Source organism: Symphalangus syndactylus, chromosome 3 (genome assembly GCF_028878055.3).
Source record: "Symphalangus syndactylus isolate Jambi chromosome 3, NHGRI_mSymSyn1-v2.1_pri, whole genome shotgun sequence".
In the NCBI taxonomy this organism is placed as follows: domain Eukaryota; kingdom Metazoa; phylum Chordata; class Mammalia; order Primates; family Hylobatidae; genus Symphalangus; species Symphalangus syndactylus.
Genome location: NC_072425.2, coordinates 98,262,588 through 98,279,595, shown reverse-complemented (window position 1 = coordinate 98,279,595; position 17,008 = coordinate 98,262,588). Strand labels below are relative to the sequence as shown.

General features: G+C 34.7%; 1 protein-coding gene across 1 annotated transcript in view; it reads right to left on the bottom strand.

Moving 5' to 3' along the window:
• The window catches only part of THSD7A (thrombospondin type 1 domain containing 7A), a 468,537-nt gene that overhangs the window by 204,960 nt on the left and 246,569 nt on the right, over positions 1-17,008 (bottom strand). The window lies entirely within an intron of this gene.

The following is a 17,008-nucleotide window of genomic DNA, read 5'->3' as shown; positions in this document are numbered from 1 at the left end:
CATGAGTTTTGGTTCCACTATATGAGGCTCTCTGGAACTGAGGAGATGGTGGAGGTTCCACAGATCCTTGATTTATTTTCCGAAAGGAAATCACGATGTTATTCTGAGGAACATGATGTTCTCATTTACTTACTCATTCCCCAAGTTCTAAGCTGTAATTGTGGGCATGTTTTCCCCTATTGAGCTACTGCTGAATTTCATCTCACACTTCTTGCTAAATCATTGACCATGCCTTATATTTTAGATCAGATTTATTGAGAGCTTAGTATGTGCCTGGCCTGGTTCTAAGTGCAGTATATGGACTCTCTATTTTAAATTTTTAAAAATTCTATTGTTACTGTTTTTCTAAAGATGAAAAGAGGTTCTCAGAGAAGTAACCTTTCCAAGATCACATGGCTCAGGTAATCTATCTCCACAGTCTACATTCATAACTGCTCAGAAACCAGTTCTCTCCGTTACCATTTCTCTGAAGATGTCTGTTTGTCATGCTCACTTTTGAAGAATATTTTCACCAAATGTAGTCGTTCAGTTTTTCTCAGCAAACACTATTTCATTGTCTTACAGCCTTCATTGTCTGAGATTTCAACCCTCATTTTTTATCTTTATTCACATGTATGTATTGTATCTTTTTTTTCTCTGGCTGCTTTAAAATTTTCTCTCTATCTTTTAGAAATTTGAGTATAGGTATTTTTGCTGTTGTTCTCTTTGTATTTATTCTGCTTGTGGTTTGCTGAGCTTTGTAGATCTTTAAGTTGATGTTTTTCAACTGAATTTGAGATTTTTTTGGCCATTGTTTCTTCAAATATGTTTTCTGTCAGATCATTCCCTTTTTTCTCTGGAATATCATTAATACATTTATTAGATAGCATACACTATTCCATTAGTCACTGAATCTCTGTTCATTTCTATTTTTAATAGAAATGGCATCTCACTATGTTGCCTAGGCTGGTATCAAACTCCTGCGCTGAAGCAGTCTTCCCACCTTGGCCTCCCAAAGTGTTGGGATTACAGGCATGAGTCCCACCCTGTGTTCACTTTGTTTTCCCTCCAATCTTCTCTCTTTAGATCTATTTCTATTGATTGTCTTCAAGATCAATAATGCTTTATTCTACTCAGATCCAATAATTTCTACTGATTTGTCTTCAATATCACTTAGCCTTCCTTTTGCAATCCTCGATTATTAAGCCCACTCAGTGAGTTTTTATTGCAGAGTTTTTACATTCTTGAATTTACACATTCTTATAATGTCTGTTTTTCTCTTCATACTCCCATATGTTCACTCCCCAAGACACTGTTTTCCTTTATGTCTTTGAACATATGTTTAGTAGTTTCTTGTTTTCGGGGGTGGGGTTGTGGAGACAGGGTCTCACTTGTTGCCCAGGCTGCAGTGCAGTGGCTCAATCACAGCTCACTGAAGCCTCGACCTCCCAGGCTCAGTGATCCTCCCACCTGAGCCTCCTGAATAGCTGGGACTACAGGCACCAGCCACCATGCCCAGCTAATTAAATTTTTTTGTGTGTGTGGAGGCGGGGTCTCACTATGTTGCTCAGGGTGGTCTCAAATTCCTGGGCTCAAGTGATCCTCCTGCCTCAGCCTCCCAGAGTGCTGGGATTAAAGTCCTCATCTGCTGATTCTTATATCTAGACCATCTCATGGTATGTTCCTTCTGACTGCCCTTTTCCCTCCCTCAGTAATGGGTCTTTTTCTTCTCCTTTTTTCATGTGTAGTAACTTTTTATTATATTTTGAACTTTATGAACAGTATATTGTAGAGAGCCTCGATTATGTCATCTTCCTTTATAAGGTGTTAAGTTTTGTTCTGTCAAACAGTTTAATTATTGGAAGATCCTACTGATCCTTTCAGGTTTGATTTTATTTGCATTAGAGCTAGTTCTTTTTATGTGTGAACTCTGCTGTGACAGTGTGGACCTTCTGGGACTATAGTCTTTCTGAGACCTGCAGTGCTCAACAAGTATCCTTCAGTCTCACAGGCTGGAGCTCAGCATCTCTCAGCACTGTGCTACCTGTACTATCACCTTTCCGTTCTCAAACTCACACCACAGGACCTCTGCTAGACTCCAGGGTATCACCCCACAAGTGTTCAGCCAAGCTCTGGCCAAGGATTCATGGTGTATCCACACGGAGACTCTTAGACTCTGTCCTTTCCCTCCAGTGTAGATTCCCCTTCTCTGTACCTTGTCCTGAAATTTCCAGCCAATTCCATAGCCCAGCACTTAGATTTCTGACTCCTTTCTTCAGCTAGACCTGACACTATGCTTGTCTTCATCTCCCTCTGTGGCAGGAAAGGGCCCCCAGTAAAAGACGGAGGCAATTTTGAAGCTCAGTTCACAACTGTAATCACAGTCATCTGCGGCTTGTTGTCCAATGCCTAAAAACAGTTGCTTTATATAATTTGTTAAATTTTATAGCTGTTCTTATGGAAGGGTTCCATTTATTCTCTTGTGGATAGAAGCAGAAGACTAACGATATGTTTGCTTTCTGATGATTTGGATTATTTACTTGCTAGGCTTTGTGATACATTCCTAAATATACAAGTTTTAGGTCTTTCACCTCTCTGGCTATCAGAGAAAGGCATTTTGCTAGAGTACAGATTAGTCTGTAATCATATTTATCGACACTTGGGTTTATTACTGAGTCAGTTTATTTACTTATTCAAGAAATATTTACTGAACACATTATGTGTCACCTAGTCTGTTAATATTTTTTCCCTAAGTAGCTTTAGGAAATTCATATTAACACATCTATTCAATCAATTCAAGATCATGCAGCTCCTACTATTCAGACACATGTACTCTGATGTTATAAAAACATGTATTTTGCCATTATAAGAGCATATGAACAAAAAACAAGCATACCTGAATGTTATGATTAGAGATGTCAAGTAGAAAGATCAATGCAAGTTTGTTTCTCAGGGGAAAATTTTGGGCTAGATATATAAATTCGGGAATCCAAAGAAAACCTGGTGATCTAAATAACATTATTACCCAGTTATTCTCTTTCACATAGCCCTATTTTAATTCTCTGCATAGTGCTCATTGCTATTTGATATTTTCTTATTTATTTTATTTCTTTGGATATAATTTTTCTCCTTCCATTAAAGTATAAACTGTGTGGCAGCAGGAATAGTGTTTGCGCTGTTCATTTCTCTATTTTCAGCATTTAGAATAGTGCCTAAGACATAGAAGACACTCAGTAAACATTGGTCAAATGTATGGATACCTTCCTGTCATAGAAAAGAGAAACAAAAACATTATCATACATGTGAAGTGCAGTTTTATTGTCATTAAATATGAGTAACCTTAATAGATCATTAGCTATGAGACTGAATCACTATTTAAAAGAGAGGCACATTTTCTAAAACCAATAATCATTTAGAGGTGAGATAGCTTTTCTCTAGCATAAAACTGGCTTACAAGTAGTAACCTTATACTCTACAGTACAGTGGTTAAGATCACTGGTTCTGGATCAGGATTGATTCACAATCCTGATTATGATGTTTACTAGCTACATTCCTTAAGAAAATTATTTAAGCTCTTTGTATGTTCATATTATATAGTAATAGTGCTTACCTCATAGAATTATAGTGAGGGCCTCATAAGTAAATAAATGTAAAACACTTAGAATAGTGTCTCACATATAGTAAGCATCTATCATTCTCCTCATCCTCTGCATCATTATTATTACTTCAAATTAACGCATTTGGTTCTATAGATAGAAATTTGGTAATGATTTTTTTCTTGAAGGAAATACTAGAAAGCAAAATTGCTTTTCTTAAGAGATGGCATTATTGTTAATACTGGGTCTTTCTTGCATCTGCTTCAGATTTTTGCTATGGGTTACAAGCCAGTGAATAGATTTAAGGACTTTGAATTTTCCTTTATCAGTGCCTAGTTAAACTTTTTGTTTGCCCTGCATCCAGTTAGCCTGGATCCCCTGTAGTAGTGGGATAATATTTTATTCAAGATTATGTCTTGTCAAGCCTTTCGATTTCCATTTGAGGATGCTTATTCTAGCCTCACCAAGATGATGGTTGGAAAATGTGTCTCTGCATTTAACTGCACCTAAGTAGCTGTACTCCAGATACTTGTGTCAGGGGATATAACGGAACTCTCTGCCTCTATCAAAGCTCAGAGGAGGATTGCCTGAGGGAATAGCTGTACATCCATTCACTTAGTACATCCATTTTGAAGTCCATCCTTGGGTTATCCAGCTTAGTGAGACCTATAAATCTGTACCATATCATACCAACCCCCACTTATTTCCCTTTACTGAATTACACTTTGATATTTATACTAGTGGCCTACATATAAGAAAACTGCTTAAAGAAAAAGCTTCCTTATAAAATTCATTATGGTGTTTATTGTAAAGATGTTAATAAGGTTGTCATTCAACACAGTTACAGTGTCTTTTTTATGAAGACCCACTGGTGAATTTTCTTTCTGGCTCTAGAACCAGAAATTACAGTGCTTCTCATTTACAACTGGTTTCTGTTGCCTAATGGGCACTGCAAATTTCATAATTAATGCAGTGTTCCTTTCTACATTGGCTATTACAAGCTTAGAGCCAGAAGTTGTGGACTACTTCAAGAAATTCACAGAATGTTATGATACACATTTTGTGCATCATCCTTATTATATTCATTATTGGTTTGATATCCTCTTTCTACTAGCATTTTTCCTTTGCCCCACACTCCTTATCCATTTATTCTTAAAATTACTTTATCCCCCTTTATTGTCAGTATTTAAAGACAATAAAGTGGGACATAATATTAAAAATCACAGCATTGAATGCAAGCAATTTCTTTTCTAACTGCGCATAAACAATGCTTGATGAATTCCAGTCACTCTGAAGCCATAAATTTGAGTTATTTTCCCATAAAGAATATCTACTATGGGGAAATCTACATATTTTTACAGAAGACAATCATTGCTCTATCTAGAGGACACTGCATACAGCACAAATGCATATTGTTCACATGGAAAAAGTCACTGCGATTCATAGCTAGCCGGTCTGGGCTTGATTCTGATAATGTCAAGTCTGGGATAGAGAGTAATTCATACCAGGTGACTTGATACAATACATCAAAGGTACCTTTTCAGTTGAACTGTACGAAATTGCCACTAATTGACAGATCTTGACCTACAAAAATAGCAATATCATATGGTGCAACATAATACTGCTTCAAATAACTGTGAACAAGAGTCCATATTGACCTTATAGAATCATGTCACAGAATGAACTTAATTGTATTGGCTCCCATAAAGGGCTTAAATTATGCTTTACTCTTCAATTTTCTTTTATAAGAAGTAGATCTCTAGGCCATTTTTGTTTATTTTTGCAACAGAAACATTATCAGCTAATATGATGCACTTCTGATGATTTTGATAAACTTGTAGACAGCTATTATACCCAGGGCATTTAATCTGAAGCAAATTCATAGGGCAAGCGAGTATGCTTGAAATGAGTTTCCACTTTAGAGTCAAAAACAAGGCATTGAGTCCATGTTTTGTCACTGATTGTTTCAGTATGTCTGAGAAAAGTATTCTCTAATTATCAGGTTGGTCATGTATTAATGGGAAAACACTATCTACCACAATATGTTGGGTACTTTCCTTACCCCCTTGTTACAGATTTCTAGAGGGCTTTGATAAAATAAGTCAATAGCTTTCCTAGTTAAAAACGTAACTGTATTTTCACAGTACTTCTGGGATTCTTAGTAACATTAATTATATTTATTCTTATTCTAAAATAATACAATGAAAGCTTCAGAAAAGGTCTATTTTTCTCCCAAGAAAGGAACAATTTTGTATATAACGTTAGCCCATGGCAGGATTTTAACACATACTGTAAAGAGACAGTATTATTTGCTCTCCATTATGTTTCTCGACTAGCAAGCTAGTATACAATTAGCCTTTATTGCATGCTAAAGATTTGGAGTGAAACTGTTATTTAAAAAATTCCCTTTTCTCAGTTCAACCAGAAAAGTAAACATATAAACAAAAGCAATTAATATTCATTTGGCATATAATAAATGCAAGGCCTTATGCTAGGAAATGATTTACATATGTTACATATGTCATCTCATTAAGCCTTTGAAAAGGAAAGAAAAGCGTAAGAGAGAAAGAATGACTTAGTGCAAAAGATAGGTTAATTCAAAATGAAACCTTATAAATTAAATGTCCAGGAAGTCAACATCCTCTAACTGAAGGCATTTCTCTGTCTTTTTAAAGGATATTTCCAAAGAATACAATTAGCAAATGTACCCAGACCTTTGCTAAGAATGATAGGTTGTACTAAGAAAGTTTAGGGAAGGATAAAACACTATGCCCTCTCTCAGAAGCTTAAAATCTTGGGAAGTTGGCATGAATAGAATCCAATCATATGAAATCAAATGGCAAATCAAGAAATATAGCAGAAAAGGGCTATACAGGCTTTGGATAAAGGAAGATGATTAAGGTCTTGCAATTTGAAAAAGATTCTTTAAAAGAGGAGATATTTGGATAATTGGGACAATGGTTGAAGGCATTTCAAGGCAGAAAATAGAGGAGTAGCAAAAGAAAAACAACTGAAATAGCACTGGTTTTGCTTCAATGGATAGGTGATGCTTAGCTTAGAGAGGCTTCTTGTGCATCCACAAATACAAAACAGCTTCCGACACTGAGGACATGTAGCTTTGTCAAGTACAGAAAATGTAAAATTGTAAAGAGGTACAACCAGTGCATATGATTACAAGAATATAGATTACTACTTTGAGTTCTTGAATTGCATTCAATGTGCATTTTTTTCTTAAATTAGTTCCCCCAATAAGAGGCATTTTTAGTGGATTTCAAACTTACAATATGAGCTGTATCCTTGTATTTCGAGCATATTTTTGTGTGCAATAAATGATGAGACCTTTCCAAGATGAATCTGTTGTTATGGTTTTCTCTTCCCATTGCAATTCTCCTTGGTTTATTTCCCTTTTTATTGCCCATTGCTTTTAGAAGGAATAAATATTAATGAGTTCTACAATGTAGTTTGCACTCCTCTGTTAACACTGGAGAGAGTAGCTACTCCCTATTGAGCAATCATCAGCAAGGCAGGGAACAACCAGCCCTAGCCACAAACCATTTCTTTTACATCTTTAGATAGCAGGAGTGTGCCTCTGAAAAGATGCTATTCATTCACCAGTGCACATCCCTGAGTGCTCATTTCAAAATTCCTCCTGGCTCTATCATTCATCTACAACGAACTCGATGAAATAAGTGCTTAAGGGTTACAAAAAGCACGGATACTATAGTCACTTGATAGTGTCAGGTTCGATGACATTTTATCCACGATCTTTCTTTCATTAATGGAAGGTCCTGTATTAACTGCTATGGCTTCTTTCCATCTCAGGTTACAGGTATGAAGTAAGATGAAACAGTATCTGTCCTTCCCTAATTTCCCTGCTTAAATACTAGCAAAATATTGTGAGTTTCTAAAGATTTAGAGCTCAGGGATCTAAAACTGGGGGGTCATAGAATGTAGAAAAGACTAATATTATTACCGAAAGGTCCAGTTCACTTCGGAAAATATATAGTGACTTTTTCTAGTCATTCCATTCTTCCCAGTCATACCTCTAGAACTACAGGGGAAACAAGGCTTTTCAAGACACAATGCATGTGTTTCTGTTTCTCATCTTAAAGTAGTCATTCTCACTGGCTGTAATAGAGGCCAAAAATCTATGTTTGAATTAGGGATAGATTTATTGAGAAGCCCATGAAGCTTAAGGTTGGGGCCCTTCTAAGGCCCTAGCAGAGATGTTAGTGAGTGATTTTGAATTTGGAATTTTGCAATCTGGCTTTGTTTTTAAATAATATTTAGGGTTCTCTAAATCGCATAAGCTTTGGGGCCCAAAAGACTCTCATTAGCTGTATGGTAAACTCAACTCTTGATTATAATCAATGACAATCCTTATAAAAAACAGATTCCTGCCTCATTCAGGACCTACAGAATTACAACCCCAGTGAGTAATATCCAGGAATGTCTGCATTTTCTTAAAGCATCCAGGTGATTCTTAAACTATATTTTGAGGATATATGCTTTGGAGGAAAAAAATTCACCTGAGGAATCAGAGTACAGGTTTGTTATTATGGATGGACCATGGTGGAGTGCACTCTCAGGGATTAGACAGCCCCAAACTGACAGATCCATACAAGTCACCCTATGTCAGCCTTGTGAAGGGTCAGTCTAAACTCCAAGTACACAAAGCTATAACTTCAAGGCTGTTATCAGGCTATAAGCTTCCTGATGACAGGTATCAAGTATACTTTTTAAAAAAATCACCATAAAATACTTTGCAGCCATTAAAAGAATGAAATCATATCCTTTGCAGGGACATGGATGGAGCTGCAGACCATTATCCTTAGCAAACTAAGACAGGAACAGAAAACCAAATACTGCATGTTCTTACTTACAGGTGGAAGCTAAATGATGAGAACACATGGACACATAGAGGGGAACAACACACACTAGGGTGTTTTGGAAGATGGAGGGTGGAAGGAGGGAGAGGATCAGGAAAAATAACTAACTAATGTGTACCAGGCTTAATATCTGGGTGATGAAACAATCTGTACAACAAACCCCCATGACACAAGTTTACCTATGTAAATGAACCTGCACTTGTATCCCTGAACTTAAAATACAAATTAAAATAAAATAAAAACATAAAAAAATTATATCTTCAACATCTAAATCAGTGGTGTAACCTAATAATTGTTCAATAAGTATTTGTTGAGTGAATGAAAGAATAACAAGTGAGATACCTACATTTGCAACCCTTCCTCTACTGTAATTGATGGTCAGAAAAATAACACTTGAGAGAATGAACACAGAATGAGTTTAATATTAAATCCTTGCAAGTGTGTGTTCCCGACATACACATTTAATCTTTGAAGCAACCAAATAATTAATATAATGTCTTAATAAATGTAATTAATATTGTTATTATCATTATCATCATTGTTATTACTACTTTTTAATAGTGGGCATTTGGGACTTAACTGGGTATTTTCCATTAGCAAACTGGGAAAAACTAGAATAATAAAAAGAGAGATAGGTTTGAAATACTCATGAATTTTCAGATGTTTCTTTCAATTTTAGAAGTTGGCAATTGCTTTCATGCTTCATTGAACAGTATCAATCTGGTAACATGATTGCTTCTGAATTTTACATTTGTAAAGATTATCCTTCACTCTAAAAATATTGGAGAAAATCTGGGCATTTTTTTATTATCTAAGAAAATGTTCTATCAAATGCCATTTAATTGATCCAACCTCTTATTCTCCTGAATAGTTTTGACACTGTACACATATATGGCAAATTAATCTTATGTTATTTCCTTGAAAAAATAAGATTTTTACCTGTACTTTGTATATAAAGCTGGCATTATTGACTAGAAAATATTAATACACAGTGTGATCTCTTAGTCTGCTTACATATTTTCCAGCGGTGGTGACTGTGTGGACTCAACAGTCCACATTCTTAGTTTGGTCACTGTAAACATTTGTAATACAGCTGATTTGTCTCCCAGATGCAGCTTATAGTTAAAACAAAATAATTTTCTGTAATAATCTTTTACTCTGACATTTTGAAGCTCCAATTCTAGTCTTTATTTGGTATTAGTCCATGTAAAAAAATCGGTATTTTTTTTTCTTATTTAGTACTTCTATTAAATTGATTAAATTTTATCCAGCCTCTTTCATTTTTTCTATTGGATTGGAACAATATATATGCACATTACTTAGTTATTAATACTTGATTATTAGTGTATAATAATACATAATTATATAAGAATATATGAATAGTTATTAAAACCAAAATATGTATTATTACTTAATAATTATGCTTAAATGTTTAACATGCATAATGTTAGTAAAATAGAAGGGTGTTCAATATTTCCACCTTTTTCCTAAACAATACTCTCCTTATTTTTTCCTATCCTATGTTATTTTTGTTCATGAACTAAATGCACATTATAATATTAGTATTGCTTCATACATATCTCTGCTTAATTAGACTATCCATGTATTTACCGAATTCTTTGCTCATCTTTAATCAATCTTTCTTGGTTTGATTTCCTTCTTCTTAAATATCCTTTGGCCATCTTTCAGTGAGGGTTTATTGAAGGCAATCCCTTTCACCTTTGCCTAAATTTTACCCATACTTTTGAAAGTTAGGTAGCCGGGTAAATAATTCTACATTGCCAGTTACTTTCCTCTCAGTACTCTGAATATATAATTAGTGTTGTTTTGCTTTTCTGTAGCTGCTGAAAATTTCACTATTAATTTGCTAATTCCTTTGTAAATAATGTTTTTCTTGTCTCTATTCATTTTAACATATCTTTGTAGTTGTTGAGCTGAAATTTCACTACATTGTCCCTAGTGCGGGTATTTTATTATCCTGCTTGAATTCTTGTTTTTCCTAATTCTGTATATCTGTTTTTTTTTTTACCACTTCTGGAGCATTTTCTCTCCCTTTCTTTTGATTCTTATATTCTGAACCTTCTTGTTCAACTCTGCATGACTATTATCCTCACTTCTATTTTCAACTTCTATTCTCAGTGTTGCATATTCAATGATTTCCTTATTTTTGTCTTCAGTTTGCTAATAACTCTTTAGCTCAATCTGTCCAAAATACCCATTTATTTATTTCCAATGAATGTGTTTTTCAGTTCTAAAACTACTATTTTAAAAAATTGGTCTTTTTTATTCTGACTCATTATTTTTAATCTTGTAAAGTTTTCCTTTAAATCTTTAATAAGTTTTAAGCATTTTATGGTCTCTATCTGCTTTTTTGTTTGTTTTGAGACAGGGTCTTTCTCTGTCGCCCAGGCTGGAGTGCAGTGGCACAATCGTGGCTAACTGCAATCTCCACTTCCTGGGCTCAAGAGATCCTCTTACCTCAGCCTCCCATGTAGATGGGACTACAGGTGCATGCCATCATGCCTGGCAGTTTTTATATTTTTTTGGTAGAGATAGTTTCACCATGTTGCACAGTCTGGTCTTGAACTCCCGGACTCAAGCTATCCACCCGCCTCAGCCTCACAAAGTGGTGGGATTACAGGCATGAGTCACCATGCCTGGCCTCTATCTGCTATTTCTAATACAGTATTTCCAATCTTGGGAGTCTAATCTTACTGTTTGTTAGGCATTTTAAATCCTGTTTATGATGGATTATTTTTCCTTGCATAATTCATAATTTTGGATGGTGAAGTTTACAGGGGCAAACCCTGTGCTTTAGGTTAAGGTATTCTCATCTAGAGACTTTTTGCATTTGTTTATTTCATGCATTCTAGTGGTACCAGTAGAATGATACAATTTCTTATATTAATTTCTCAGCTTTGCAGTGTTTGGACTCATGGAAGTAAGCATAAATTTGAAACTAAAACCAATATGAATACAGGCCCATAATTGGAATTCTTAGTGAGTCTTATTTTTCTCCTAAGTTAAGACTGAGGCTGACCTATTTAATTGTCATCTCCCTCTACAGGTAAGTTGAGTTTCTCTACTTACTTGATTATCCTTTGAGATTAGTGAAGTAATGCAGTATTTTTGCCTGTGTTCTTTCTCTGGCTAAAGTTTCTGTGTCATGCTCCTTATTGGCTTCACTCCTCCTAGGTTCCCAAAATGTGTAACCCTTTTCCTGTACCATCCCCAACCAAGGGCAACCACAGAAAGCATCAGCAGCTCAGCTTTGCTGGTTTGTTCTGGGGAATCATTTAGTTAGTCAAGACCTCAGTTCTGCCCTTAAGATAATTTAAAACAACATTGAAAAATATATATATGCACATTACTTATTAATAATTGATTATATTACTGTATAATACATAATTATAGAAATATATTAGTAGTTATTAAACCAAAATATGTATTTTTACTTAATTACTCTTAAATTTTTAACATGCATAATGAACTAATAAAATACGAGTATTTAATGTTTCTACCTTTTTCCCCAAACAATATATTCCAAATGTGTGAATCTTGACTAGGTGTTACATAAAGGCTGTTTTTTTCATGTAAGCTAGTCTGTCACATAGCTTGAATAGGAACAGAAGAGTAATTTATAAATAGGTACCTTCAGGCAAATAAAGTTAAGTAATGTACCTAAGAATACATGCCAAGCAGAAATGAAAACCAGGTTTCCTGATTTTCTATCTGGGGTTCTATTGAAAATCGCCTTAAGATGAAAAGTTAAAAGACTTTTAAAGTATATACTATAATTAGAAAAGATAAAAGAAATAAAAACTGTTCTCTTAAATTAGTGTCCAAACTGAAAACAAGGTGTGTGAATCTTGACTCATGTCATTTGATCTAAGGACTAGATCGTGTGTCCTCTATTCAAATTCAGAGGTGTAAACAGTTCCATATTTAGAGATAAAAGGCAGTGTGAGTGTGAATATAGCCTCTTTGTGAAACAGAATTTAAGGAAGTGGGGGTGGATATTTGAAATATTCAAAGAGATAATTTTCAGACAAATTAAAAGAGATTGTACCATTTCATAAAGGGAACAGTAAATATATCAAACAGCAAATGTTTACTAAAAACCTACCAAGTCAAAGGTATAAAGCACAGTACTCATGTTTATCTGACTTCTGAGCTGCCTCATGATATGTTTCTCTGATTGCCTTTTTGGTTGAATACTTCCCAAAGTTTTATCAGTAAGCTGTTTCTCCAATAAAAACTCTTACGTTACCTCTGGGTAGACAACTAACTACCTTAATCTAATTCCCAGCATGAGTTTTTATTACCTTTTACCCCAATAGCTGAACCTCTTGACATCTCACTTTCCATTTTGTAGTCCACTGATCACAGAGTAATTTCATAGGGTAAAAGCTGTTCTCTCCTACAAGATATACAGAGGACTGGCTAACAAGGAGGCTCTGATTCCTTTGGGGATTCCTATGTTTTAATTATTGTATACAGTAAGTCCTCATTTAACGTCACCAATAGGTTCTTGGAAGCCTTGACTAATCATCGTTAAAAGAGGACTCATTTCTCCATAGGCTAATTGATATAAACAAGAGAGTTAAGTTCCCACGGCATATTTCTGGTCACAAAAACACCACTAAACTTCTAAATAAAGACCAAAACACTTTTAATATTAAACATTGAAATAAATCTAAGCTGTACATACACTTAAGAAAGATTAAAAACAAGTAAGATCATTCATTACCTAATTATTCCAGTCCAGGGTCGTGGGTGGCCAGAGCCTATTCCGTAAGCATAGCCTTTCTTTTCTCTTTTTCCAAAAAGCTTTTTCTAAAGTGGGTTTATGTGTGGAAACCGTAGATAAAATACAGTGATAAATAATTTACTTTCCATTTAGCAATAGTGTGGCTATTTTATTTTCTTATTTCGTGGTTGAGCATGAGGAAAGGTGAGTTTTTTACTTATCTTTCCATCTATCCATTCACAGTTCAATCATACATCCCTCCACCTATCTTCCCATTGATCCTCCAATCCTTTCTGCTGCTATGTCATCATACAGGCTTATTATCTAGGCTGTCTTTCTTAATAACCCTCAATCCCACAGACAATATCCAGATGTTAGTGTGGATTTTTAATATGTTTTCTACAGAGTAATGCTCTTAAGTTTCCTATAAGTCACTGTAAACTTAATGGTGCCTTATAACCAATACTTTCAGTTTCCCTCATTTAAAAACACGTTCGAGCTGTACTAAATGGAAGAGTTTCTTGAGTTTCTATAGGTAAAATCTACTTTCATTTTACTTTGAACTCTAAAAAAATCAATTCACTTCCATGCATCCAATGATCAGCAACATGTTCATCAACTTTCTAGGACTCATACAGATAACCTCCCCACAGGCAAGGCCTCTTCCTGTCATATTCTGATAAGGGTAGATTTCACGCCAGCATAAGCTGGACATTCTTCACAGCCTGCTGGAAATCTGATCAGCTGGCTGAACAAAAACTGTCAAGGGAACTTGTCAAGGGGAAGTGGGGAACTTGTCAAGGCTTTCTTCTACGGAAATGATATAGCGGAAATTCTGCTCACCTGAATATTGTGGGGGAATAGTTGTCAGGATTGGGAGGATTACCTACAGCTAAGAGCAGTGCAATAATAAAATACAGATACTCTCCAATATCGATTAGATATATTTTTTCCTACTGTTTACAAGTGCTATATCCAACTTAGAGTATGTTCTGATGATATAATTCCACTGACATAAATAGCATACTAAATTGTGAATATTATACTAAAGACCTTGTGAGTACTTTAATAAGATACATTTTATTATTTTGGAAATTAAATGTATTAACTCCAAGGATAAGAATTTCTCTGTCCCTTATGGTGTGTGTCACTTAGTAGTATGGAATATACCAATGAGTAAAAAAGTCATTAATGCTTCCTGCCTTTGTGCTAAGGTAGTAACATTCCCCTGTGTAACACAATGCACCAAGTTAATAAAGGAAGTTTACATAAATTTCATATCACTCGATTTCAGTATGTTTTGTACTAATAAATTTTATTTTTGAGTTAAAGTATTTTGTTTTGTGTTAGAGTCTTTTTCACATCTTGGTTATATGTGAAAACAAGTCATCTAGAGAACACATGGTGTGAATCTACAAAAAGAACAGTGTAGATAGTTCTTTAAGTAAAACTGAGTTGTTCATAGTACAAGTTGTTCATGGTTACACAGTCATGGATTCTTGAAATGAGCGTCTTCTTATTAGCTGGGGGAGTTGTTTTGAGGGATTTCTCTCTTTTATAAGATAAGCTTTTATTCTTTCATATGAACATGACTGAACATCGAGTGTGAATGATCTTCAAGCCCACAGCCTAATTGTTCTCCATTCACACATATTTATAGACTTCGCATGTCACCCCTGGGATGCTGGTATGCTGAATATGTTTCCTAATGGGAAACGTTAAGTGCTGCCAGGGAGAAACAAACAGAGTCTAAATTTGGTGCAATAAATGCTACATTTTTAGGGAGAATCAACTGTTTTTGCAAAGACTTTAAGAAGTTCATTAGTATTCTTGGTATTTGATATGAAAGGACACACATTCCTAAATTATTCATGTTACATATTTACACGATAAATATTAATTTTAGGTGAATTAATTACTTCCATATCTATTGACCTTTGCTTTGGCATTTGCTTTAGTCTAACAACTACATCTTAATAATGATATTCTTTCAATATTCCTTCTTTTTCTATGACTTTTTTCGGTGTCTGCAGTGGTTTAGCAGTGGTAGGGGGGAGCTCTAAAAGAAAATGCTTTAAAAAAATACCCAGTTGCAATTCAGAATTCTGAAGGATCTTTGGAAAGTAATAACCTATAGGACATAATTGACATTCCAAAACTAAAATCTGATCTACCTATAGCAATGAAATTATACTACCCTGGAAAGACTGCTGTAATAAATCTACTTAAGAGTGTTAAAATGCAGCCATTAAAGTGGCCAAGAAAATATTAATGTACTAACATTACATGTTTTATGCTACTTCCTTATAACCTCAAGATACATTAGTAGTAAAATGTATCCCTAGGCTAGACTCCTAAATGAGTTGACATGCTGTGTAAAGTTAGTGGATACAGAACAATTAAATTTTGAAAGTTGCAACTGCAAAACTTCAGTTTTTATCTTCCATGAATTATTGGTCACTGGTGTCAGTCCTTTTTGGGAGGGGCAGAGAAGCCATCTCTTCTTTGGTTTTTAAAACATTCATTTCTGTTTGTTCTTCACCTTATTTTCTGATCATTTTTGCTCATATTCCTTCCCAAAATATTCTCCTTTTTTGGTATTTCATTTGGTGATATCAAATAGGGCCTTTATCCTTGTTCTTTTTCTACCAAGGTATTTTCTAAGAAATTCAATCCTTACCTCTCATCTCCTTTCCTCCCCTCCCCGCTCCATAACCTGCCAAATACAACACACTCATCTTTATTGGTGAGATTTGCCCTTTGTTTTTGCTTTTCTTTAGCATTGTGCCTTAATACACACTGTTCCCTTGCCTGAAATGAACTCCCTCTTGCACTCTTGCCATGCTTCCCCGTAAGTAGTGTCTCTGTCATCATTCAGCTCAAGTGCCACTCCCTCCCTAAAGGGCTCTGTTTCTACTACTCCCTCATGCTCATTCTGAAACTTAGTTGTATGACATAGCATATTGCATTTTAATTACTGGTTGGCCTACATGCTCTCCTGATGACTTTGAGGACTTCCATGACATGCAATCTGCATTGTTATTTCTATCCGCACTCTCTTAAATTGTATATGTTAATATACGTTCAATGGGTCAGTGAAAGAAGTCCTGCTGTTCCTCAGACAGAAGGTAAAGAAGAAGATAAAGACTGCTTACAGTACTGCTTAAAAATGTTCATATTTGTGTGTGAACTTAAGATGTACTAATTCAATATACACTTAATCAAATAATTATGATAATTTTAGAGTCATATTAATATCTAAAATATATAGTTTCAGCTTGGGCCATATTGGATTCAATTATTCTTTTGTACACTTACTATATCTGGTCCTGAAACAGATTTAATTTAAAAAAAGATATATTTGCCAGACAGTTGAAGAGTTTTAAAAAATGCCTTTGGGTTAAAGTTTTCTTTCACTGTAGTTTCTATTCTGTACTTATTTAAATTGAAATTGACAATTTTATTCAATATCATAATTAACTTATTTTTAACCACATTTTATCCAAATAAGATTTTTTTTGACAAGCAGGTTTTACTTCTTATATAATTTTGGAATTTAGAATATATATTTGCATGATATATTTACAGATAAATTTTTAGTCTAGTTTTTAAATTATTCCTGCTAAAGTTTGATGAAGAGGTTGAGTCAAGAAGGCCTTTAAGTCAAAATTTTAAAGAAACTTGTCAGTAAACCAGAACTGACCAAAGATGGAGTTGTATTAAATATTTTCATAACCATAATGTGGATTACTGTTTACCATAGTGAATACCAACCACAGTGTGAACAGAAATGC